General features: G+C 42.8%; 1 protein-coding gene across 7 annotated transcripts in view; it reads left to right on the forward strand.

The window, feature by feature from the left end:
- Positions 1-25480, forward strand: part of MITF (melanocyte inducing transcription factor) — a 168217-nt gene that overhangs the window by 15239 nt on the left and 127498 nt on the right. The gene's annotated exons all lie outside the window — the stretch shown is intronic.

Below are 25480 nucleotides of genomic sequence, written 5' to 3' on the forward strand. Positions count from 1 at the left end.
CGCTGTAGAGAGGCAGTTTATTTTACATTAGAAGCTGTATTGTCAGAGCCATTCATTCTGAATCACTGTAAAGATACATAGTATACACTGTTGGTACAGAGCAATGACCTTCCATTTTTCATGTACATCAAACAAAATGAAGGTGCATGAAACAAATCTACCTGTTGCAAAGATGCTGGGTGTGCTGAAGTAAGCCTGGTAACGATGTTATTTTAGGTGGGCTTTTGTATTAATAAGCTATAACAATCCAAATAACAGATGCAAGTCACTCCACTGCAGAAGGCCAACATAATATTGGCCCTATGCACCACTTAAGTCCCATTTTAAAAACAAGATTGTCATTCGTGCATAGGTCTGCATTTGAAAGCATAGGAAGGCTGCTCCTTGTCACCCCTTGTGTACCTACAGGCACAGTGAAACAAGGAGACCTACCTCCCTGTATATGACTGTAGCTATTCATGTTCCCCACTTTCTGGTAGAGTTCCCTGTCATTCTAAGGAGGCAGCAATTACCGCTTGCTAAAGGAGACCTGTCTTGTGGATGATCCTTTTAATTGTCACAGTGTCGACTATTTACCTTCCGCTTATGAGAGTTGTTCCAGAGCAGCTGTGATCTGTCAGTCCCCTTGACAGAGTCTTTTTCTGAGATGTTTCAGTCTGGCTTTGCTGCAAGCCACATCAATTCTGCAGTGGCAAGCATGGGTGATGTGACCTCTGTCGCATTGAGTCTGCCATGGTGTAAGTTCTAATTTAGTTAAACCTCCAGTGACTTGGGTTTGATACTGTTGATCAAATGATCTTTAGCTTCACTTGAACCTTCCAGTGCAGTGTTAACTGAATCTATCAGTAGACCAACAGAGAAACAGATCCAACCATCTTGTGATTCTAAATTTGTTGTGGTCGGTTCAATATATTTAATTGAATCAGTCATAGTTAATTATGGGGGATCCTCAGAGACTGGTTTTGTGCCCCATTCACTTCAGCACCTTCAGCTTCAGACTCTCACACACTTCCTTTTGGAAACTGTTTTGGTAGATATGGGCCAAAAACAAGGCTGTTTGCAAATCCAGGCTTGTATTTTGTCCCTCCTTCCATTTTGTGCCATTTCACTTAACAAGATACTTTTGTTTTGTTGTTCCTGGGTGTGGCATTGCAGACTAGTCTCAATGAAGGGAGGTGCAAGAAGATAGCTCTTGCATTGTGCCCTAACTCTGGAAGGCTGTGATCCAAGAGGCTTCCATTGAAAATGCCTGTGATGTGTCTTCTCTCCCCTCCTGGAAGAGTTGCACCCTTGCATGCCTGTTTCATTGCCATTGTCATGGTGAGGTGTAGAGAGAGAGTCATTCTTCAAGATCCTATGTTTGATTCCTGCTGTCAGTACCACATAAATATATGGTCTTCCATGAGATAATCTGCGTGACACAGCCTTGGCTCTGTCATTCTGGCTAGCTGAAATGCAAAGTTAAAGTTGAAGCTGAAATGAACAAAATTGCCTCCATGACTTCCTAAAATCTCCTCTCTATTTACAGACTATTTTGATAATCAGTTTCTCTTCTAAAAATAACAAGGAATACTTGTGGCACCTTATTTGAGCATAAGCTTTCATGGGCTAACACCCACTTCATCAGATGCATGCAGTGGAAAATACAGTAGGAAGACGCGTGCGCACACACACGCAGAACATGAAAAAATAGGGGTTGCCATACCAACTCTAGCAAGTAATCAATTAAGGTGGGCTATTATCAGCAGAAGGAAAAAAAAACTTTTGTAGTGATAATCAGGATGGCCATTTCAAACAGTTGACAAGGAGGTGTAAGTAACAATAGGGAGAAAATTAGCATGGGGAAATAGTTTTTAGTTTGTGTAATGACTCATCCACTTCCAGTCTTTATTCAACCCTAATTTAATGGTGTCCAGTTTGCAAATTAATTCCAGTTCTGCAGTTTCTCATTGGAGTCTGTTTTTGAAGGGTTTTTTTGTTGAATAATTGCGACTTATAGGTCTGTAATCGAGTGTCCAGGGAGGTTGAAGTGTTCTCCAACTGGTTTTTGAATGTTATAATTCTTGATGTCTGATTTGTGTCCATTTATTCTTTTACATAGAGACTGTCCGGTTTGGCCAATGTACATGGCAGAGGGGCATTGCTGGCACATGATGGCATATATCACATTGGTAGATGTGCAGGTGAACGAGCCTCTGATAGTGTGGCTGATGTGATTAGGTCGTATGATGGTGTCCCTTGAACAGATATGTAGACAGAGTTGGCAACGGGCTTTGTTGCAAGGATAGGTTCCTGGGTTAGTGTTTTTGTTGTGTGGTGTGTGGTTGCTGGTGAGTATTTGCTTCAGGTTGGGGGGTTGTCTGTAAGCAAGAACCGGCCTGTCTCCCAAGATCTGTGAGACTGATGGGTCTTCCTTCAGGATAGGTTGTAGATCCTTGATGATGCACTGGAGAGGTTTCAGTTGGGGGCTGAAGGTAATGGCGAGTGGCGTTCTGTTACTTTGTTTGTTGGGCCTGTCTTGTAGTAGGTAACTTCTGGGTACTCTTCTGGCTCTGTGAGTCTTTCTTCACTTCAGCAGGTGGGTATTGTAGTTGTAAGAACACTTGCTAGAGATCTTGTAGGTGTTTGTCTCTGTCTGAGGGGTTGGAGGAAATGCAGCTCTGTCTTAGAGCTTGGCTGCAAACAATGGATCGTGTGGTGTGGTCTGGATGAAAGCTGGAGGCATGTAGGTAAGTAGGTTTCCGGTATAGAGTGGTGTTTATGTGACCATCGCTTATTAGCACTGTAGTGTCCAGGAAGTGGATCTCTTGTGTGGACTGGTCCAGGCTGAGGTTGATGGTGGGATGGAAATTGTTGAAATCATGGTGGAATTCCTCAAGGGCTTCTTTTTCATGGGTCCAGATGATGAAGATGTCATCAATATAGCGCAAGTAGAGTAGGGGCGTTAGGGGACGAGAGCTGAGGAAGCGTTGTTCTAAATCAGCCGTAAAAATGTTGGCATACTGCGGGGCCATGTGGGCACCCATAGCAGTGCTGCTGTCTTGAAGGTATACATTGCCCCCAAATGTGAAATAGTTGTGGCTTTACGGGATGGGAGGGAGGAGAGAGATGTGCAGGTTTAGACTGAAGGTAACGAATACTATTGTTCTTTCCCTTTTGCTTTCTTGTAGCTATTGCCCAACTGCTGTAAAATGTTTTAACGTGGTTTAAGTAAAATGGTGAAATATACACTGTATCCGTGAGAATGTTTTGTTATAGCTCTTGTCTTGCTGGCCTTTCTAATCAGATTTTCAGGTATCTCTCAATGTGAATTGAGTGCTCTGCTGAGGTACTTGCATTCACGTCATTATCTGACCAGTACTCCCCCGCCCGCCTCTTCATGAAGGCTCACACTTCCTTGGCTTTCTGTTGAGAAATAAGCTGTTGATAAAACAGCTCAGTTTGTACAATTGCACTGGCTTTCTTTGTTCTCCTTTTCTCAATGGCTGTATTTTGTCAGTGTGTACCTTTTTAGCTCTTTTGAAATCCCAGCCCTGAAGCCAGGGGTGAAAGTAAAATTGAAAACTTACTGGTATGGGGCCGTTTTCAGCCCCTGCCCCCAAAAGGGGTGGGGCAGAAGGGGCGGGGGGGGGGTGGGCTCAGTGTCATCCAGCCAGGCCTTCAATGCTGCCTGGCCCTCGCCATCTGGGGGTCCAGTGGCGATTTAAAGGGCCCAGGGCTCCGGTCGGAGGCCCGGGCCCTTTTAAATCGCCAGCCCTGGGGCACCGTCTCCTTTTGCCCACCCCCCATGTGGGCAGGCTGGTAGGGGGCAAAAGGGGAAACGACGATAAAGCTCTGCCGCGGCAGCACTTTAAGCAGGGTCCTTTGCCGCCTCATTGCTTCAGTGTCAGGGGGTGCAAAGGTGGTAGGGGCCAGTACTGGTGGCCACTGTTTACTGGTACACTGTAGCGGCCCGTACTGCCTTACTTTCACCCCTTACTTGATCAAGAAGAGTTTTGTCTTTACATGGGAGCTTTGCTTGAGTAAGGGTTACCAAACCCAGAGCCTGATGCTGTAAGTACTGGGGTTTACAAACTCAATCTGAAGTTTATTTATTTATTTCCCTTGCTGCATGGTTCTGCATGGTTTTGCTTAATGCAGTAAGAAATGCTTGGACTTCTGGGACTTGGAAATGGAAAATTAATTGGTAGTTGCTCTCTCTATATAATGCTTTTAGGAACTGTGTGCACTTCAGTGTTCGGTTGGACTCATAACGGCAGAGCAGCCTGGGTGGTAGAAGGAACATGCTAAGAAATGCAAGATTGTATTGACTGTATTGCAATTCTGTTGGGGGCAAAAAAATAGAACATGCTCAGCGTTTACATTTGTGTATTGTTTTCTCCTTTATTTTGCATGTTTAGAAAATGCCATGCTCTGCAAACTGCTGACTCTGTGCTTTCCGTGGAATGAAAACCATCTGGACAACTTGACTGAATTTTATCTAAGTTCGTAGTAACAGGCTCTGTTTTGTTTTCTGGTTAGGTCAAGACCAGAATTTCAATTTAAAATTTATGGAGGTGACTACAAATTAAACATTGCCCATTCTCTGGAGGTTTTAATAGCAACTTGAATGTTCTAGAGGTGTGTGTATTGTATTTGAATGTCTATTTAAAAACAACAATATTGATTTTTCCCCTTAAGCATTTGTCTTTTGGATAGCACTTATAATTTGCTATTCTAATACAATTCGTCTGAATTGCCCCAGTTCAACAAAGTATTTTAAGCACCTGCTTAAGTCTCATTGAAACGAATGGGATTTAAACACCTGCTTAAAATTTTAGTAAGCACTTAAAGTCTTTGCTGGGTCAGACCCCACGGGCAGAGGCGCTGACTCCATGAGTGCTCTCCGTGAGTGGGGGCAGGGTGGGGTCGGGGGAGGAGTTTGAGCACCCACCGGCACCAGGAGAAGTTGTTGCCTAAGCCCATGGGTGGATCAGATCCCAGTTCATCAAAAGACTTAAACATGTGCTTAACTTTAGGCACGTGAGTAGTACATTGCCTTAGCAAGACTAGTCACAGGTTTAAAGTTACATTTGTGCTTAAGTATTTTGCTGGATCGTGGCCTTAGGGCCAGATTCTACAATGTGCTGAGCACTCTTTCCCTGATCCAGCAAAGCAGTTAAGCATATACGTAACTCTTAACTTTGAGCACATGAGGAAGACCTCTCATGCACTTAAGCACGTGCTTCAGTGCTTTGCTAGTCTGGGACAGGTGTGTTTAGCACTTGGCAGGATAGCGTCCTCATTGAGGAATGCTTTTGAAGTTGATATTTCCAACTTTAGAACTTTTCAGTGATGAATTCTAATTAAAAACAATATTGTTTCTGAAAGACCATGAGATTTAAAAAAAAAAAAAAGTAAGAAATCCTTCCAAAACCCATAAGGTATAATCTGTTTCCTAACACAGGATACAAATATAGTAGAACTTTGGTACAGTCTGTTTTAAGGCAGCAAGTGTGCTATAAACCTACTGTTCAAAAGCACCCTTTGAGCTTCAGTAGCCTTGAATGAGGAAAGTATCTTTTGCTTTGATTAGGGGGGAGGGGAGAGAGTGGTTGAGAAAGCGCCTTCTCGATATTAGAAAGTTTCATATGTTCTGGAGAAATGTAATTAAATTTGTGCACGCTTAAATTGGTAAATAATGATTGTCTTACATGTTAATGAGTGTATAAAATGGACAATGAATTCATTCTCTGTAGTCTTACGCTGAGAGGAGAGGTTATTCATCATACCAAACTTCTAACTGGAAAAAAAATGTTCTTTTTTAAGTCAAAAGCTACATTATTGGTAGAACATTGGGCTTGATGTTATAACTGCACAAAGGTCAGGAAAATTCAAAATCAGGTTTCCCTAAAGCAGTTGTAACTCTGTCCCACTTTAGAGACTAACCAATTTATTTAGCTACAGCTCACGAAAGCTCATGCTCAAATAAATTGGTTAGTCTCTAAAGTGCCACAAGTCCTCCTTTTCTTTTTGTGAATACAGACTAACACGGCTGTTACTCTGAAATCTGTCCCACTTTGAATATGTGTTGCTGTAAAGTCTTCCATTATATGAGATTATAACACAGAATGATTCAGGACATACTGTTTGGCTAAAGAAATACAACAGAATAGAAAGGTGTTGCTCGGTTTTCATTATAGCTCTTCCAACAAGACTGCATAAATAAGTTGAGCTTTGTACTGTTTCTTGTCAAACCTGCCTGTCGTCGGTCTGAAACTGGATTTTAGCAAGATATTACTTGGGCTGTTATAGGGCAGGGTTCGGTTCTTGATTTACAGGTTAGGTTAGGCAGGAGATTTTGGTCGAAATCTCTGTCATCTTTTCTCTCTGCATGCAGAAATTCCCTTGCTTTTTGATGTTTACATATAGCTTCAAATATCTCTGCTCCAGATGATTGTTTAGGAGCCAAACTTGCCAAACTGATTAGTTGGTTGCTATAGTGTCTCACATTGTGATATGAAGTGTCACACAGTATATACTATATGACACATTGTGGAGGACATGCCTCGTGCGGAAAAGCTGTTTTTTTAATAAGCAGTGCTTCAAAATGCTTTGTTCAACCTCTTTGCCAAACCTCCTTTTTCGTGATGTTATCTTACTGCTTCGTATGTATAATAACTCAATGTTGTTGATTAAAATATTCCAGTTCTTTGATGCACCAGTGCTAACTTGTCTGTTATACGTTCGTACAGGAAAGAAGAAATTATATATGAGCTCCCTTCTGCAGTCCGCACCCCTCCTGCACCCCAGCCCCCTTCTCTGAGCCCCCTCCTATACCCTGCGCTCTCTCCCGCACCCCAACCCCCTGCCCCAGCCCTGCGTACAATTTCCCCACCCAGATGTGGCCCTTGGCCCAAAAAGTTTGCCCACCCCTGTTCTAGACTCAGTATGGCACTGTACTGTCACCAGGACTTGCCTCTTTGTAACTTGGGCTACAATTTCAAAGTCAAATGGGACAGTGTTTGTCAAAGTTCCTTCAAGTTCAGCAAAATCCATTACCTTAGTGCTATAGTAGGACTGATCTTACACGTTCTTTTCCAGGTGCAGCCTTACACAGGACTTCACCGTAACTTTCTTCAGACTGAGGGTAAATTTCTAGTTTTCAGCTGCCTCAATGGGTTTTGAATTAGAGACTGTCCAGCCTGTGTTCAATAAAGAAGTTTGCTCCGTTACTTCTGAGGAGGCTTTCAATCTCTCCAGGTGAAATAACTTGCCAGATCTTAGAAATTCAATACAGATTTCTGGTGGCTTCCTCAGTTATCACTGCAAAGAAAAGTCCAAAGAGACTCCATGCCAGAGCACAATCTTGTTTGATTCCATTTGATCTTAGAAAGGGATACTGTATGTAAATGGTGCCTGCAGAGGTTCTGCCTGGCATTCCATCATGCTCATCAATGAGTTGCATAAACTTCTCTATATCCTCAAGCTCAGACATGGTTTTTGGTAGTCTTGGTCAGTTGACAGTGTCAGAATGTCTGGTATGGAAAACAAACATCATATACAGATCCAAGGTTTTGTTCCCTACAGTTTGCCAATAACTGTTGAGAAACAAGCAGAACGCCAACAGCGTTTGCTTTCTTCTCTAAAGCAGGTCTGTTTTGGAAAGGTCTTGACTAGCTGTTGTCATCAAGAAGCTCCCAGCAAGAATTGAAGACAGGGAGATTCTACAGTCTCTCTTCACTTCATGTTTTTAGATGGTATCAGTGTTTGCATCCTTGAGCTCCTGCTGGAATGTTTTCTCCTTCTGTATGGTTTCTAAGCAGTAGCATAGCTGTGGATGGTAAGCATGAAGCCACAATATCTGTAGGTTTTGCTGCCTATTCACAGGGGTTGTAAAGTACTGCTATATAAATGCTCAGTATTAATAACACAGTGCACTTATTGATGGTCACAGGGCTTCTGTTGCATCCTTCCTGCACATGATTAGATTTAATAAGGATCTTGTTTCCTCTGAGGCATATTCCCAGTCTTTCTCCCTTTAGCCCATGGCTCAGAAATATGTATAAAGGAGATGGTGGATGAATGTTAAAACAAACTGCAAGGCCCTCAGTGGGTACCACCCAGGAGCACATCACTATAAATGAAGATTTTGGGACTCAGGAATTCATGGGACTGTCTGGACTCAAATGTTCTCCTCTATCTAAAGGAAGTCATGTATCTATGCCATAACTGGAGCTTGGCTGGCAGGTCTGAGGGAACATCCATCCATGTAATGTAGAGTCTCTAATTTGCATGCATCTCTAGGGTCCAGTGCTCCTCTGAGATTCCCTACACTTTACCCTAATCCTGTGAGAGAGCTTGCTCATTTCGCGAATTTTGACCAGGTACTATTGGCACCCCCCGACCACTGACATTGCTGCAGTCTCAAGAAGGTTGCAGGCCAAACTGGAGGCAGTCAGCCTTTCTGTCGGGGGATTATGAGCACCTGGGTGGTAATCACTGGGCTAAAGATGTAATTGGGAGGATATAAGGAGGAGGAGCAGGAAGCCAGGGGATTTCAGAAGGAGAGCCCTGAGGGTGAGTTTGGGCTGGGGAATGAATGCTGCAGGGAAGCCTACCCTTGCTGTAAGCGTGCATTACGCAGTTACTTTGCAAGAAAAGAATAAATACACGCTTTGGTGAAAGATGCTAACCCGGTGTGTGTGAGGCCGCACGAACTGTGACAGTAACTTTAAAGCTGTCATTGGCACTTTAACTCCATAGTGCTTGACTTGTGGAATTAAGATCTTAACCTTTGAATTCCTGTAGGCTCTTAATGGAGGTTTTTTCTCTCACTTAAAAAATCTGATGTAGTAATTAATCTCTCTCTCTTTTATTCTGGAGTTCATAAAGTGGTAGTTTGGAGCAGCAAATCTAATGCCATGAGAATTAAACATGGAAGATGTTCAGTAATGGGAGAGATTGAAATAGGATAGTGCAGGAATTAGAGTAAGTGTAATGAACATTGCACAGTACTAGATACTTTTCAGTGAATGAAAAGCATTTAGAAGGGAATGTTTTATTTCTGCAAGTGCCTGGATAAGGAATATTCTGAATTAGAATGGGAATTAGTAATGCAGATGAGATTGTCACTTTGGAAATTGGCTTGTCACTGCATCTCTGTTTAGCACAAATGTGTTTATGGCACACGGAGGTTTAGATGTGTGCGGGGAGAGGGTGTTGTTCATAGTGACCCAAAGATGAGGGAATCTGTCTGATATATACAATGAATTGAGACCCTTGGATTTAATTTAGGGCCACATGCAACTCCAGCCCAAGCCACTGAGCTGAGTGCTGGGGAGATGTACTGAAGTGTTGGGTGGGGAAGAAGAATGTTCCTTGTGGGCTGTGCAGTTGCTCCATAGAAGTTGAAGTAGCTGGTGTAGGACACGCATCGACCCTTCTTACTGAGAGCATGGGAGATCCATGCGGAGATGGCGCTGCTGCTTTTCTCTGATTGCACCATTACTCTACTCTCGAGCTGTAAGAGCTCCATGCTGCGTTAGGCTGCAGATCTCTTGAACAGCCTGCCTCTCATCCAGTCTTCCTCTTTATGTGGGTTAATCACACCACTTCCATTGCTTGGGGGGCCTAGGTGAGCATGCAGGTGGATTTGCACCTTCCCGTGGACGTTGCCCATGAATTACACAAGAGATACAAAGGCTATATCCTTGCCTTTACAGATGCATTCGTCACTAAAACAGAGGAACCAGATCCAGTAACATGAACTCAAAGGCATTTACAGAAATTCGTTATCTGGTATGTTATAGAACAGGGACACAAATTGTCTGGTTTAAAATGCTCCCTTGCTAACGGTGTTGCATTGTACATTCTAAAAGACTTCACAGAGGACAAGGGTGTGTTTTTGTTAGTCCACTTCAGCAGATATGGCTCCGTTTCACCAGTCACTCAATGTACAGCAGTATGGGTGCAGAACCAGCCCTTCTGACTTTATAGTCATTTGATTTATTTTAGAATAATTTGTACTTTTACTCTGTGTATTAAACTAAAAAGATATTTTCTTTCCTAGGCCATAACACAGGGTGAAATTCTGCCTTGTGCAGAAGGCCAGCATAAAGCCTATATGTAGCTGAACTGGGACTTAAATTGTGCATGAGCCTTCTGTTGCACCTCAGTATGGGGGTGCATTTCATCCACAGTATAGAAGCAAAGAAACACATTAGTAGACAGTTGGAGTCAGAGTTAACAGCCTTTACATCTATCAAGCTTACATTCAAAGATGTCTTTGTCAGGGAGTTAGATTTGATGGCTTAATATAAAGGAAATTTTAGACAATTTTTTTTTAAACACTGGACCTTTTTGTAATTAATAAGCTGTAGCTAAGCGGTCAAATAGGGATCCCTTTTGCTAGCTAGTTTCTCTATATCAACCACTTCCCAAACTTTTTAAATCCAGTGGTTCCATGATCTAATAATCTAACTAATGGTTCCAAGTACAAATGACAGCATATTGGTCTCCAGCAGCTACTGCATTGAAGTCTTCCAATTTATCGGTCCATTCTCCAAGCAAGATAGGTCAAAAAGCATTAAATTCCTTGAGCATGTAGCCACGGCTGGTAATGGCCAGCGGTTATGTCTGAGTTCTTTTTTGCTTTCGGTATTTTTAGAAGGCATTTATGAAACTGTTATGCAGTTACTTACCCACTCCAGGATCTTCACATCAATTAGGAGAGGCTGCTTATTCATGGTTTTCTGAGGGTGTGCCAGAATAGCTGGTGTATTATGTCTGAGACCACAGTCTCATCCAGAACAGTTCATCTGAATCTAAAACTTGTTTCTTCCCAGCAGCTTGGTATTTGAGCCAGGGGTTTTGGTATTAGCTAGTTGGAAGTTGTGCTGGTTCAGGAAGACTCCCTCATGTTTGCAGGGGAATTGTTGTGAAACAGGAGGGTTCCCCCCCCAAACACGTATCAAACAACAAAGTCCCTCACAAAGTGCTTTCATTCGGTATGCCAGAGTGCTGCTCTAAAAAGCTTGATATAATCTCCTGTCTGATCTAAACAAAGTGAGCCAAGTGTCTGTATATGGTATAGTCTATTCAGTTCTTCAACTACTGCTGCCCTGAGCATATCCCTGTATCCTCATCCTTTCCCTGACTTCCTCAGGTTGTCTATGATGAAGTCACTGTCCAACTTCCTCCTTGGATTCCTTTTAAGCCTAGTTTTCTAGCACCTCCTTTTATCTCTTTCACTCTCTGCTTCGTGTCTTCTTACCCACACCATGATGCCCTTTGTGCTTGGATAGCTTCCCGGTCCGTTTGAGTTAAGCACCCTCCCTCTCCTTCAAACTCCTCCAGTCATGAGCTCTTCCAGTGTGGCTATTCCTGCAGAAGGTTTGGTGTGGTGTGACAAACTGGGACATGAGTAAGATGTATGCCTCTGGGTGCTTTCTGTGGCATTGGAACCAAGCAGGAGAGGTAAAACAAGGACACAGATAAGAGTCTTGGAGGAAACAATGAGGCAACTGTTGCTTGGTGCATGCCCTCTACCTGGCACCAGGCAGGCTGGGAACCATTGACTCTTTTCAAGACGAAGTCTAGAATGAAAAGGAGGTTACCAACCATTAAAAGACCCTGGCCTCAGAAAAGGGTGGGGTTTGAGTGAGTGGCAAGAGACTGCTGAGGATGTTTCCGCAATAGCTGACAGGCTGGCAGGGAGACACACAAGAGACAGAGGGAGCATGCTGTCAGCAGGGTAGTCTGCTTCTCCAAGTCACAGATGGGGGTTAGCCAGGCTAGATAAAGTGTACCTAAGTTTGCAAGGAAAGTTGTAGGTAAGGAGGTATATGCATGTAGAGACTTGTTTTTTTGATGTTACCTTTTGCTGTACCTGCTTTGTACCTTGGGGGAGCGAATGAATATTGCTTTGTTTGGATGGTGGTGGTTTTGAGTTGCTGTAAGCAGTGTGCTGATCACTGGCCCACGGAGCAAAAGGGCTGACAAGTGTCTAATGGAGTTGGACCTGTTGTGTTAACAGGGTAGGGAGCCACAGACAGGAGATCTAGTCTGAGGGTTGGACCCTGGGGTTCACCCAGAGTAAGGTGCAGGAAGCCAAGCCTGTCATCTGAGAGAGACTAAAAGGAGTCTGAAGTGCAGGTTACCCTGTACGTGTGACACAACATCTTGTGCTTGCACATTTGTGTGGTGTTTGCCTGTAGCTGGCTGTAAGCTTTTCAGTTTTTCTTTTCCTTGTGCTTTACAGACCAATAGAAGACCATGAGTGAAATCCTGGCTCCACTGAAGGGGAATTCTGCCATTGATATTGACTTCAACTTCAAGGGGACCAGGATTTCACTCCATATCCTAAGAGCTTAAATTTTCCTGATCCTACATCATGGCAAGTCAGTGACAGTGCATGAAGGTGTAGAGTCCCATACTAGCAGATCCTAATGCAGAACTGGGGCCTACATTAAGATGCAACATGACAAGGGACTAGTGTCCTTCGTGGTAGAGGAGAGACAAGAGTCCATTGTAATGAAGGTAAAGGAGAATCTTTATGGAAACTGTTGGACATAGACAGGGTCTTTGAGCTCTCTCTGCCTCCCAAGCGATGTAAACACAACTGCCTAGTGTTGCCTCCAGGGTCTCCCTGAGTCCAAAGAGAGCACAAGGCTTACAGAAATATGATCACATTGCTTGCTCTCGTTAACGATTCACATGATTGAGTATTTTGTAGTTTTAAAAAAAAAAAGACACTGTGACTGATAGGAAGACTGAGGTTGATTCTGTTTGTTTTACATGTTCTTGCACCAGATGCTGCATGATTTTTCCTCCATCATGTTAAAACAAAAAGTAATGAAAATCATTTGTTCAAACCATTCTTTAAGGGTTGGATTTTCAGGCATTGGCCTTCATTTGGGTGTGTCTGGGGTCCAAACGATGGAATCCCATTTTCCACCCATAATCAGTTTGGGATGGACAGAAAGCTGGATGAAGTCGGTGAGAGCTGCAGGTGTTAGTAGTCCTCAGGATCAGGTCCCAAGAGTCTATTTGAGAGAGAGGAACTATACAGAATGTTAGTGCTTATACCCACACATCAGATATCATATGACACCAGCACAGCAAATTTTATGAACTTTCCCCACCCACTTATTCTTTCCCAAATGGGAAATTCATGGCAAGCAGGGGTTGTATATCTTATTGGAGGACTATCAAATGTAGGATTGCTTTCAGGAAATACCCAAGTCAGACTAAATGATATTCCATTGATATTAAATGTAAGCTGTAAAAAAAAAAAAAAAAAAAAAAAAAAAAGAGAGAGAAATTTTTGAGGGTGGTTCAGGGAGGGAGAATCCAACAGAAAACCGTATTAATTTTTAAGGAAAATAGAAAACCTCTTGTATTTGTTAAATAAAAAAAAAAAGATAAATGATGGCAAGGTTTTTAGTAATTAAAATTTAGGCTAGGATTGGATGTAGATGTTTTAAAATACACACAAAACTAGACCTGACAAGATTCCTGGTTTAAGATCAACTAACGAAAATCACTGTATAAGTGGTAGGTATTATCATCATTTCCTTGACCACTCAGTTGGTATGTTGTATTCTGTCCCCCTCCAGGTCATTTCTATATGTAAGGGGTGTGTGTGAAGATGGGGGCAAGGGACTAAGACTGTCCATTTCTTTGTACGGTGCCTAGCACAATGGAGCTTCTTGCCAAAAGGGCCATTTGGGTGCTAGCTTAATAAAGATAACAAGGAAGTTAGGGCGGATTTGACACCTCTCGTTCTTTCTCATTATGCTGGTTTCCAAACCAGATCTTGAGTAGTTTTTATTAGACCTTTGAACAGCTCCTCAAGGCTGAGGTAACGAATCATAGCAAATGCTCAATGTGTTGTCAGCAACATGCCAACCTGCTTCACATTCTGTTCTCCTGCCATAAATTTACGAAACTATTGGAACTGTGCCTGCAAAATCTTTCCAAGATTTTGGGAACTGATATATAACTATCCCTCCATTTACTTGTATTAGGCTATTTAGATGGTCCTAGCTACTCATTTTAGCTGCAAAGCAGGTTATTGTTAGGAAATCCAAAACTCCATGCGCTTATGCTGGTTGGGTAAAACAAAGCTGATGGAAAAACTGACATTAGCTGGGACTTCTCGTTCAAAGAAATATAACGGCCATATGAAAACATGTCTTGCTTTAGATCTGGCATTAGTCATCCTCTCTGTCATAACTGCTGGCTTTGATTTGGCATTTGTCCAGATGTGTCTCATGCCAAAATTGCCATTAATATTGGTCTTTACATGCAACAGGAGGTTTATTATTAAATACTTTCTATATGTTGAGTTGTCAGGTTTTTTTAAGCCAATTTGTATCTTCATCCGACATTCATTCTCTTTCTTTATTTGGCTCATGAAGGTGTTTTATTTTGAATTAGGTGATTTTGTTTTTGTCCCACATACTAACGCAGAACATTTATAAAAGTGCTTTTCATCCTTTTTGCGCAGGAGGAGGGGAAAATGCTGTGCTTTACAAGCACTATCTGATCTTCTGAGTGCTCCTCTGTGGGTGAGAATGGGACGAGATATTGCTGTTTTACAGGGGGAAACTGAGGCAGAGAGGATAGGTGACTAGGTTGATTCCACAAAGGGAGTCGGTGTCAGAACTGTGATTACAATGGTGTAGTTCCTGGCTCCCAGTATTGGTTCAGATGACTAGAGCATGTCTTTCTCTTTAGCCTTCAATAAAGTTTTGGTAATCTAATGACTGGGTTAAATCAAAGGAAAGTTAGAGAATAAACAGAACACTCCTAAGACATTCTGAAAATGTTCCTTTATGTCCACAATAATGTAAAAATGTTCTGTGAAACGGAACATGGACATAAATGCTGTTCTGGTTCTTTCTGTCAGTACAGTTCTCCTTTGCCTTTTTATGCAGCAGTATGACCCAAGACTCGCAGCCCTTTACTGACATGACCAAGTTAAAGCTCACAATCATGTGACCTTGTTTTGTAACAGCATTTACACTTCAGAGGGGTAAAGCACAGAACAGAGTGATTTAGCATAGAATCCTAAAGCAAGAACTTCCTCTCAGTACTAGGACGCGCTCCCGTCTTCCAAGAACATAACCTTTTCCATTGTTTCATTTTTGACAGGCTGCCTGATGGTCTGTGGTAATACTGCTTTTTTTTTTTTTTTTTTTTTTAATTTTGTGCAGTGTCAGGAAGAAAAAGGTAAATTTGTAATCCAGGTAACACTCTCTGAATTTAGAAACGTTTAAGTTTCAAACGTGAAAGATTTCTGATCGCTCTAAAGTTAGTTTTGTAATTGCCAGAATGTGCAGTCCCGCCAGAGGCTTGTGAAATAACTGTTATACCAAACATTCTGGGCTGAAATGAAGCTTGCTGACACATGCGGGTTACTGGAGGGTATTTTTGACTGTTGTCATGAGGATGGGTTAGCAGGAAAAAATATTTTCTGTTTCCCCTAATATGAAGGATATTGGTGCCATCAGCTTTTAAACAGAACTCTACGCTTGGTTGTAGTGGGGATTGTGCTTAAAAACTGGTGCAGTGATATGGCTCACAAGATGCAGAGAAGGATATTAACATTTTCTGTTACATAAACTAATATTTCAGTAGGCTGTTTAATTGACTGGAAAAGTGTTTCCTCCGTTCCCTTGTGCCATGCAGGCTGCCACAAGCTAGTAAGGTGGGGGAGATCCCTTGCATCCAAATGAGTAGGAGCTGGCCAGTTATGAGGGCCTGATCCAAAAGCCACTGAAGTCAATGAGATTAATCATTAAAGCCAGGAACAGCCTCCTCATTGCACTGGTTCTCCTCCTCCAAACCACTCCATTTTAAAGAATTAGTTAGTGTTAGGGAAAATTTTTAAAACATTAATTAGTGACGGTGAAAGATGCTGGTTTGCCAGAACAGTAAGTTCTGTCTCTGTTCACAGAACTCCTGTAGCTTGGAGGCAGTAGCGGTGTCTCAGGCTTGATCTGGAGGAACCACCTGCAGGGATGAGAGTAGTTCACGCTCCATGCCCATCCATTCCTTGACCTCTCTGATGCTGTGACCGCCAGAAACGGTCTCGGTGCCAGGTGTGCTGATGGCTTTCTGATGTGGATAGCTGTCTGCTAGGAATTAGACTGAGACCAACTGATTTCACAACAGCCATCAGATGGTAAAATAAAAATGTTTAGTCACTGTAAGTTAGGTCTGAACCAGTGATCTAAATGTCACAGTCTCCTCCTTCACTACTGTGAGCTGGTGTTCATTAGGATCTGATAATGCATTGCCTGTTGCCGTGTGCTGCAGGCAGCGTTCTTGTTCAGTTTGGCATGACCGTTGGTACTAAACAGTTATATCACGATAGTTGTCAAAGGTCACGGTCAGGATTGGGGGCTCAATGTGCTTGGTGCTGTACAAACGTAGCCCTGAAGAGCTCACAGTCTAAAGAATGTGCTTCTCCTATGATGGCTGAGTCTGTAGTCCAGCCAGTGCTGCCTTACGTCACTGAAGATGCACCAGAGTGCTTTGAGGCACCCTTGGATTGCATAGCTGATAGATAGCAGAAGAAAAGTTAATGAGTTTTTCCTTTTTTCCTTTCAAAAACTCTTATTCTTCTTTCCTGCCACTTTTTTTCTGTTTGGGATCTGAGACTTTTTATAGCCTTCTTTCAAAATTCATGACTCTACACCTGGCTGTCATGCAAGTTGGTCTCTCTAAGGCCTGCTAATGTCTGATTTATGTATCGAGTCTTTGGCCTCCCCTGTGGTCATCTTCCATCCATAATCCTTGCAAGGGCCATCCTACCAATGTAGCTCTTGGGTCTCCGCTGGGCATGTCCATACCAGTGTAGCCTTATTCCGCTCATCTTGTCTTCAGTTGATGCAACCTACATTAGGCCCCTTACAACTTCATTTCACTTCCTATCATGGAGTGTCCGACGATTTGACCAACACCGTGTCTTAATTTCCGTAGTGGAGAGTTTACTGATTTATGTTCTTGTGATTGGCCCAGTCTGTGCTCCATGCATTAGGATGGGTCAAATTACAATTTTATATACTCCACCTTTTAATTTGATTGGCATCTTTTTATCACCGAGAACTGGGATCAGTGTCCTCTATTTGCACTAGCAGCTTTGGTGTGATTGGGGACATTGCTTGGGAGAGCACCATTGTTAGCAACCATTGATTCCAGGTATTTAAATTCTTTCACTCTTCTTAGCTCTCTGCCTGTAATTTCTTTGTTGGTAGGTCCTTCTCCCTCAGTTTTCAAAGTCTCAGACTTACTAATGTTCATGCTAAGTCCTGCCTGCTCAAAATTGAATTGCTACTGTTCAAAGTCGGTTGGTAGGGTCTCAGTGTCTTCCATACCTATCACTAAGTCATCAGTGATCAGCATTCCTAGGCAGCTCCCTTCATATATTGTGTCCATGAGGACCACAAACACAAAAGGGCTCACTGCTGACCGATGGTTCAAGCCAAAGTTTAGTGGAAATTCTCTGCTGTAGCCCCATATGGTTTTTACTAAGGTGGGCACTCCATTGTATATTGGTTAAGTCCAGGGGTGGGCAAACTTTTTGGGCTGAGGGCCACATCTGGGTGGGGAAATTGCATGCGGGGGCAGGGGTTGAGGTACGGGAGGGGGTGTGGTGTGTGGGAGGTGGTGCGATGTGCAGGAAGGGGCTCAGGGCAAGGGGTTGGGATACAGGAGGAGGTAGAGGGCTGGGGTCCAGGATAGGGTGCATAGTGCAGGTGGGGGCTCAGGGAGGGGGCTCAGGGCAGGAGGTTGGGGTGCAGGAGGGGTTTGGGATGTGGGCTCCACCCCAACACAGTTTATCTTGAGTGGCTTTGGCGTGGCGTGCATCGTTGCGTGCAGAAGGGCTAAGGCAGGCCCCCGGCCCCGCACTGCTCCCGGAAGTGGCTGGCACCACGTCCTTGCGGCCTCTGGGGGAGGGGGTGGCAGAGGGCTCCGCGTACTGCCCTTGCCTGCGGGTACTTCCCCTGAAGCTTCCATTGGCCGCGGGTCCCCATCCCTGGCCAGTGGGGGGTGGCGCCTGCTGGCGAGGGCAGTGCGCGGAGTCCTCTGCTTCCCCGTCCCCCAGGGGCCACAGGGACATGGTGCCAGCCGCTTCTGGGAGTGGTACGGGGCTAGGCCAGTCAGGGAGCTGGCAATCCCGTGGGTCGGATCCAAAGCCCTGATGGGGCCAGATCCAGGCCATGGGCCATCATTTGCCCACCCTTAGTTAAGATGGGTATATCCTTCTGGCATACCTGTCTATCACAAGCTCCACAAACTAATTCTCTTGGTACATCATTGTGCATCTTCTTCAGGTCCACAAAGACCATACCAGTTGCCATCTTTTTTTCCTCTGATCTTCTCTTTGAGGATCCATAGAGCAAATATGGCATCAGTTGTACTCCTTCCCACCATAAATCCATGCTAATCCTTCCAAATTTCAACAGTCCCATGCAGATACTCTTCAGTAATCTTCTGTCATACTTCCCTAGCATGCGACATCCGCTTTGTTGGGCGATGATTAGCACACAGTGCAATCTCCTTTATGTTTAAAAATGGGCTCCACAAAGCTTTTACACCAATAAAATTCCTGAAAAATTTCCTTTCAAAAATATTTTATACAACCGTTGAAAGAAACTATAGCAATGAAACAATAACAGCGTCCATTAAAATAATTTTCTATCTAGAACGCCCAAGCTCAGAGAGCCGCTCTGCTGTTCCACTCCATTGTGCCTGAGGAAACTTCTTACCTTGTACACCAAAATGTACTTAGACACAGCTGTGCTTGTGCTGTGCTTTTCCGCTAAAGATGGCTAAGAACTTCACTGTTCTTTAATGAGTTTCACATTGCCTATATTGAAGTAATAGTATTATGCACATTTACACATGGAGAAATGGAGACCTAGTGCGGTTGTGCGTCTCACCCAAAGGCATTCAGGTTCCAATTCGGTAAAGCGTTCAAGCACAATCTTAACTTTAACCAAATCTTCAATTCCCATGAAACCTAATCCCTGAAATTTTTGAGCATGTGCTTAAGTGCTTTGCTGACTGGGGATATACCTCTGAATCAGGGTCTTGGTGATTTAGTAACACAACCAGCAAAGAAATTGTTGACCCCCAATTCCCACTTCAGTGCCCTAACATCTCTAGACCCTATTCCTTCCCTGCTATTGGAATGGCAAGCTGTCTAAATTCACAAGAAGAAAAGGAGTACTTGTGGCACCTTAGAGACTAACAAAATTAATTTGTTAGTCTCTAAGATGCCACAAGTACTCCTTTTCCTAACACGGCTGCTACTCTGAAACCTGTCTAAATTCAGAATTTCCTTGATTTGGTTGTCCATTTTCTTCTTTAATTGTATTGTTGCTTTAGTATAAAAGAATATCAAAAGGATCTCTATATAAATCTAGAGAGAAATGCTTTAGTGACATAAAACACGAGTCAAAATCGTATTCTTTCACAACCTTTAAAGCACGTATGAGTTAGGGTATGTTTTAAGTGCAGTACCAGGGGAGTTAAACAACCAGAAACTGTTACTAAGAATAGCTTTGTGCAGTTATCTCCCCCACACAAATTTTCTCCACAAGCATTTGCTATATGCTTATCTACCCTGCAAAATATCACATGTCTCTTCAGTTCTTACAGGAAACAATATACAACCCTTGTGTTTTCAAGACATTTATCAAAAAACACTTTAAAAAGCTACACCGTGAGTTTAAACGGATGAATCAAACTGTTCTTCAGGAGGAGGGGCCTGATACAGAACAGAGCAGTGAAACTGAACAGTGTTCCTTTTATTCTTCATTGTTTTTAGCTATTCCACTGGTAAACAGCAACCCTTGCTGGCAAGAATGAGAACAACAGAATATCCATTTATTCTCCATATTCGCTATTGTTGAACTCTCACGGTGCTTTTTTGATAACCCTTTCCTGCAATAAAGAAATCCACAACACGGAGAGAGATGCCATGACATCCACTGATAATCCACATGATTGAAAACCACAGTGGAAATGGCCAAAAAGGAATGATCAAACCCCCAAATGTTCAGACATTCTGTGGTATCTATACGTTCCACTGTCATTCAGCATGTGTGATAGCCACCAGCCAGGCTGAACTGAAGTGCGCCATCCAGAGTTCTAGCTTTCTGCTGTCTTTGGAGCCACAACACATGTTTATCCATGTGTTTCTTAAAACTATGGATGCATGGATTACACTTTCATAGAGTATGCATACCACAGAGAGCAAATCACTGCTTTTCTAAGTAGCATTTGCAAAGTGAAGAATTAGAGCACTTTTTTGAAACATAACATACAGAGCACTTTGCCACATTCGCCACTGATCACAGCCCCCTTTCAGATGTCTGGGGATCTCCCACAGATGGGATGCACAAGACGTTATAGTATGATGGGCTTTAGCAGGCAATTTTTTCCCACCCATCAGCAGAATTTTTCCAGCCCTTCGTAACTAAGGGGTACTTTAGGCTGCCTGTTACATGGAGGCTCTCCAGAGATTTAACCTTAGGGCTTGTTTAAGATTTAGCTACTTCAAAATGGGTAGCCAAAGATCTTTTTGTATTACATACTACCCAGGAGCAGAACTTCCTCTGAAGAAATTCCCAGGGCCTAACTGAAAGCAGGTGGTTCAGGCCATGCTGTAACCACTACTACTAAAACTAAGATTTACCTAAGTGTGGTGAGAACCGCCCTCCCCACCCAATTCTTTTACTGAGATTGACAGAGTAAGTGTGAAAGCCACACCTGTGGTCTAGCCTCTGTTTGCACCCGACAGTGGTGGATCTATCAGAAGGAGTGCTAGGAAACTAGAATTAACTCGGGGATGGGTCAAAGCAAGCCAGGATCTAGATCCACCAATGTTCTGAAAGTGCTTAAAAAAAAGTATTTTACCATAGCTGATTCTCACGCTTATTTCCGCTTCTCAGTGAGACTCTTCTTCCCAGTTCAGTATAGCAAACCAAAACCATTCATCCTCCTGATGACCACCCCCACTTTGAATTTCCTTGGCTTGTTCAAGTGATCCGTCCATCCCCTGTCGCTGTTCAGCTTAAGACTTTCTAGCACACAGTGCATACAGTATTTTTTTTTAAAGTTCCTATTTTATTGTTTGACTAACAATACTCAGAGCTCTGTTCATCATTCTTTACTCAGGCAGAACTCCCACCATTGCAGTCAATGAGCATTTTGTCCAAATAAGGGATGGTAAACAGAGCAATAAGTGTGTAGGGTAACAAAGCAATGAGACAACCATTATTAAGTACTTTTAATAGCGTTTAACTGATTGTAGAACTACTGCTCTGGATCATGTATGAAACAGGCAGTGACTTTCAAATGCTCCACTCAGTCAGTTTGCTGTTGCTTTTAAAAAGCTCTGTAAGCACTCAGATGTATTATTGACGTCCAAATCCTGCTTGCTTCACTCATGTTAACACTACACATTGGGGTTTCAATGGAACAACTCAACTGAACTCAACTCAGTTAAAGCAAACGAGCTCTGGCCCTAAATTTTTCTGTAGCTCAATGCTTACCATGCCAGGGAAGCTTGTTCCTGAAGAGTTCTCCCTTACACTTGGTTACAAGGTTCCAGCTGAAAATGTCAACTGTTTTCCCCCAAAAAATACAATGTTGGGATGCAGTTAACCAGAAGGATAATTCTGGGCATGTATGTATGGTTTTTGATGACTCTGATGTACACCGAAGTTCAGTTTAATTGCTCAGATGAGTTTCTCCCCAAAACATCTTCAAAATACTGCAGGAATACAGAATGTTGTCTGCTGTGAGACAACTCTGGGGCAGAGACTGTCTCTTACATATGTATCTAGTGCCTGATGCAGTGGGGCTCTGCAAATAATTCATAATAAATGTGTGCTTGTACTTCTGGAATCTAAATTTTTTTTTAAGGGCAGCAAATTAAATAAAGTACGTGCATTTCTTGTAATTGAAGAGACCATCTGTTGCTTAGGCAACAGTCAGAATGCTGCAAAAACTTCTAAATGTCACAAACTTGCAGTTTGAGTGGGTTGTTTGAGTGCAAAAATACTTATCATTTGTATCCTTCTCTAAACAGATCATGATTTAGAAAGATGAATAAGAGGGACCATAAGATGTGCATAAAATAGTGAATGTTGCATCTCTTGTCCTTTGTATTACAAGAAAACATGAAATAGGACACTGCATGACATTTAAAGGCAAATTTAAAATTGATTAATCTTGCCGTATGTGAAAGTATTTTTTTAATGTGTGGAACTCACTGCTACTAGATATTGTGACCAAGAGACTAATAGGATTCCACATTTAAATAGGTAATGACAATGCCACAGATACATGAGCAAAAATAGAATATCTTTTGTAGAAAATATGCAAACCTCACACTTGAGATACCAGTCCAACCCATGTGCAATTTGGGAGGAGGGGATGGCTGGGAAGAAGCTTCCTCTGTAGGTGGGTTACCCTATAGTAGTTTATATGGCGCTTCTGGAAATTTTTTTTTCTTAAGCATTTGCTACTGGCCGCTGTCAGAGAGAGGATGCTTGACTATGTGTTGCTGTAGCAATTCCTATGTTCCTGTTCTAGATGTTCCATTTCCTTGGTATCAAGAAGTGTTACCAGGTTCACTTGTGATGGTATTCTATATAGCATATTTACCAATTGATTTAAACTTAAAAAAAAAAAAAGTATAATTGCAAAGACCTGAAACAGCACTTTGGGTGCCTTCCTGGCCCCAGTGAAGTCAGTAGTAAAATTGTCACTGACTTCACTGAAGCCAGAATTTTGCGCTCTCTTGCATTCCTGACGGCTCTTCATACTCAAAAGAGAGGCTCTTTTCTATCCAACTGTTGTTCCATGCCATGAAATCATTTGCAGTACAGTTAAAATGTCAGATAACATAAAATTTTAAAAAGGAGTCTTCATTCAAGTTACTCGCAACAAAGCATAGCATGTTCTGGGGTGGGAGAGACTCCCAAAGATTGGGACCCAAATCCAGTCCAGCTCTGAACATTCCCCCAGATACAGAGTGTCATATAATTAGATCTGCTCTTCTGACTCAAGTCCATCTCTTAATACACATCGCAAAGTGGTGTTTAGGAAAGTACTAATGGCTAAAGGGATGAATCACATCTCAACCAGTGCCCTCTCATAGACTTATATCAAGAGATTTAAATAGAGTTGCACATGTGTAACTGGGAGCAAAATTTGTCCCTAAAATTCTGTGGGATCTCCCAATTTGAAAGGGTGGAAGACTATTGAGAGACATAGAAAATCTTGGGCTTTCCTATGTTCTTGTGCCTAATTTAAACCACCAATTCAGACAGGCTAGATCAGAGAAGTTGTGTGAGACAAGGTGGTTGAAGTAATATCTTTTAGAGTTTGGTGTCAGCCTACTGATTGAATTACAATATAGGCATTTTCTTTTCTTGTGCCAAATATTTTGAGAGGTAAATGAGATTGGAGGGCAGAACGCTGCACTCTTGGAAATCTGCGAACAATCTTGCATGTTTTATAAACTCCTGTAGTTCTTAGGAGTGCTTGCAAGACTGTATAAATGCCTTTAATTGTGCACTATATGGATTATAAATATGGAGAGTACAGAAACAATACTTCTGTCAATAACTGCATTATTGTTTAGTCTCTAAGGTGCCACAAGTACTCCTTTTCTGTTTAAGGTTAGCTTCTCTTTTTATAACAGCAGTGCCTGGGTAGCATCCAGCTCTCTAGGTAACTCGATATTTTCCATCTCCAACAGAAGGCTGTTTATCTGTTTTTGTTCTGTCAGTAACTGTGGTGACACATAGTGATATTGATCTTTTGGCCTGCATGCTGTAGGTCCAAGATAATTGTTTAAAATCTGAACATTGTTTCTGAAAAATGATACAAATTTAATACTTTATGAAGCAGTCCTAGATTAGCAATTCCTTGGTGAGTCATAAATTCCTCTTGCAGCTTTTTTTTTTTTTTAAACATGTCATAAATATTTAGAAAGCTCATTCCTACCATATAGTTTGATTTCATGGATATGGTACATAGGGAAACAATTTATGAAGTGGAAACAAAAAAGGCAGCTCCATGGAACGCCTGCTGCTATGCTCTTATCAAAAGCCATGGGCGTAGGAGGAGGAGGGAGAAGTCTGTTCTGCTGTAGTTTCTGGCTGAAAGATTTTTTTGAAAAATATAAATCTCTTTGCATACAACATGCATTAGTTACACGTGGCCAAAAGAGCCAGGAATAGCAGTTGTGTTGTCTGGGTAGAAAGAGGACCTGGAGGCTGAAGGACACAGGGAGGGGAGGTGTCCAGTGGGAGGTTTGTTGGCACAGGTGAGCTCCTGGTGCTCCTCCATGCTAGAACTGGAGGAGAGGAGGAGACGAGAGGCTGGCTTCGCAGAAGTGGAGGCTAGGCAAATAATAAGGTTGTCTAGATCAGGAGAGGAGCAGGAGGTGATTGAGAAGTGACATAAAGGAGAGTTGTCCCGTCCCTTCTTCCTTTTGTTTCCTTCCAAAAGCAAACCTCCTCATTTCTCTCTCTCTCTTCTCCCCCCCCGCCACACTCCTTCCTTTTCTGGGATCAATCCTTTGGTCCCTATACTCCAGGGATAAATAAATGATGTGAGAGAGACCATCTCTCTCTCCTTGGCTAAAAGCCTGAGGGCGTGGCACGAGCTCCTCTGGGTGTTATAACCTCTTTTAACCACTGCCTGTTTTTTCTGTCTGGAAACATGCCTTGTTACTTTCAGCCTTCAGCACCTGTCCTGCCCTTTCCATTTCCCGTCACAGTCCCCTCTCTTCCTTCTTCCTCTTCAGAACCTAGCAGTCCCCTCAGTTCACAATCCTCTCCATCTGTCTCGTTGTCTGTCCTTCCTTCAGCAGCCCCTATCCCTCTGTCCTTCAGCAGTACTTTCCTTTATTTGTTCTCTCCTTCAGTAAAGCACTTCTCACTATCATGACTTCCCTCTTTTCCCTCCCTCTTAGGCCACTGATTCAGATCTTTATGGTTGCTGTTAGGACAAAACCCCCTCTTTTTCCCTCCAAAGCCGTTACAGTGTGCCTGTCTGCATCTTGTTCATATCGAATAAAGAACCGTTTCAGGAGAAAAGATCTCCCTTCATAAGAACATAAGGGCTTTATTCATGCTCTGCTTGACAAATCAGGGAATCAACTGTGAATCTGAGGCCAGAGCTTCAGCCCCTGGTCTGGCTGACTGAGCACCAACGGGAACTCCCCTGCCCAAGGAGAATTGCCAGGTGCCCACTTAGGGTAGCATTCCTGCTCCTTTGTGTCGCTGGAATAGCACAAAGATGCCAGATCAGGGGCTGAAGATCTGGCCTCAGATTCACAGTTGATTCCCCGATTCTCCTGTGTCGCCGCTCTTTCCTGCCAGCGAAGAGCGGGGACACGGGAGACCTTGGAGCGACACAGCTGTGCCGCTGTGAGGTTCATAGTGTAACCATCGCCTTAGTT

The sequence above is a fragment of the Lepidochelys kempii genome, chromosome 7, assembly GCF_965140285.1.
Source record: "Lepidochelys kempii isolate rLepKem1 chromosome 7, rLepKem1.hap1, whole genome shotgun sequence".
NCBI lineage: Eukaryota > Metazoa > Chordata > Testudines > Cheloniidae > Lepidochelys > Lepidochelys kempii.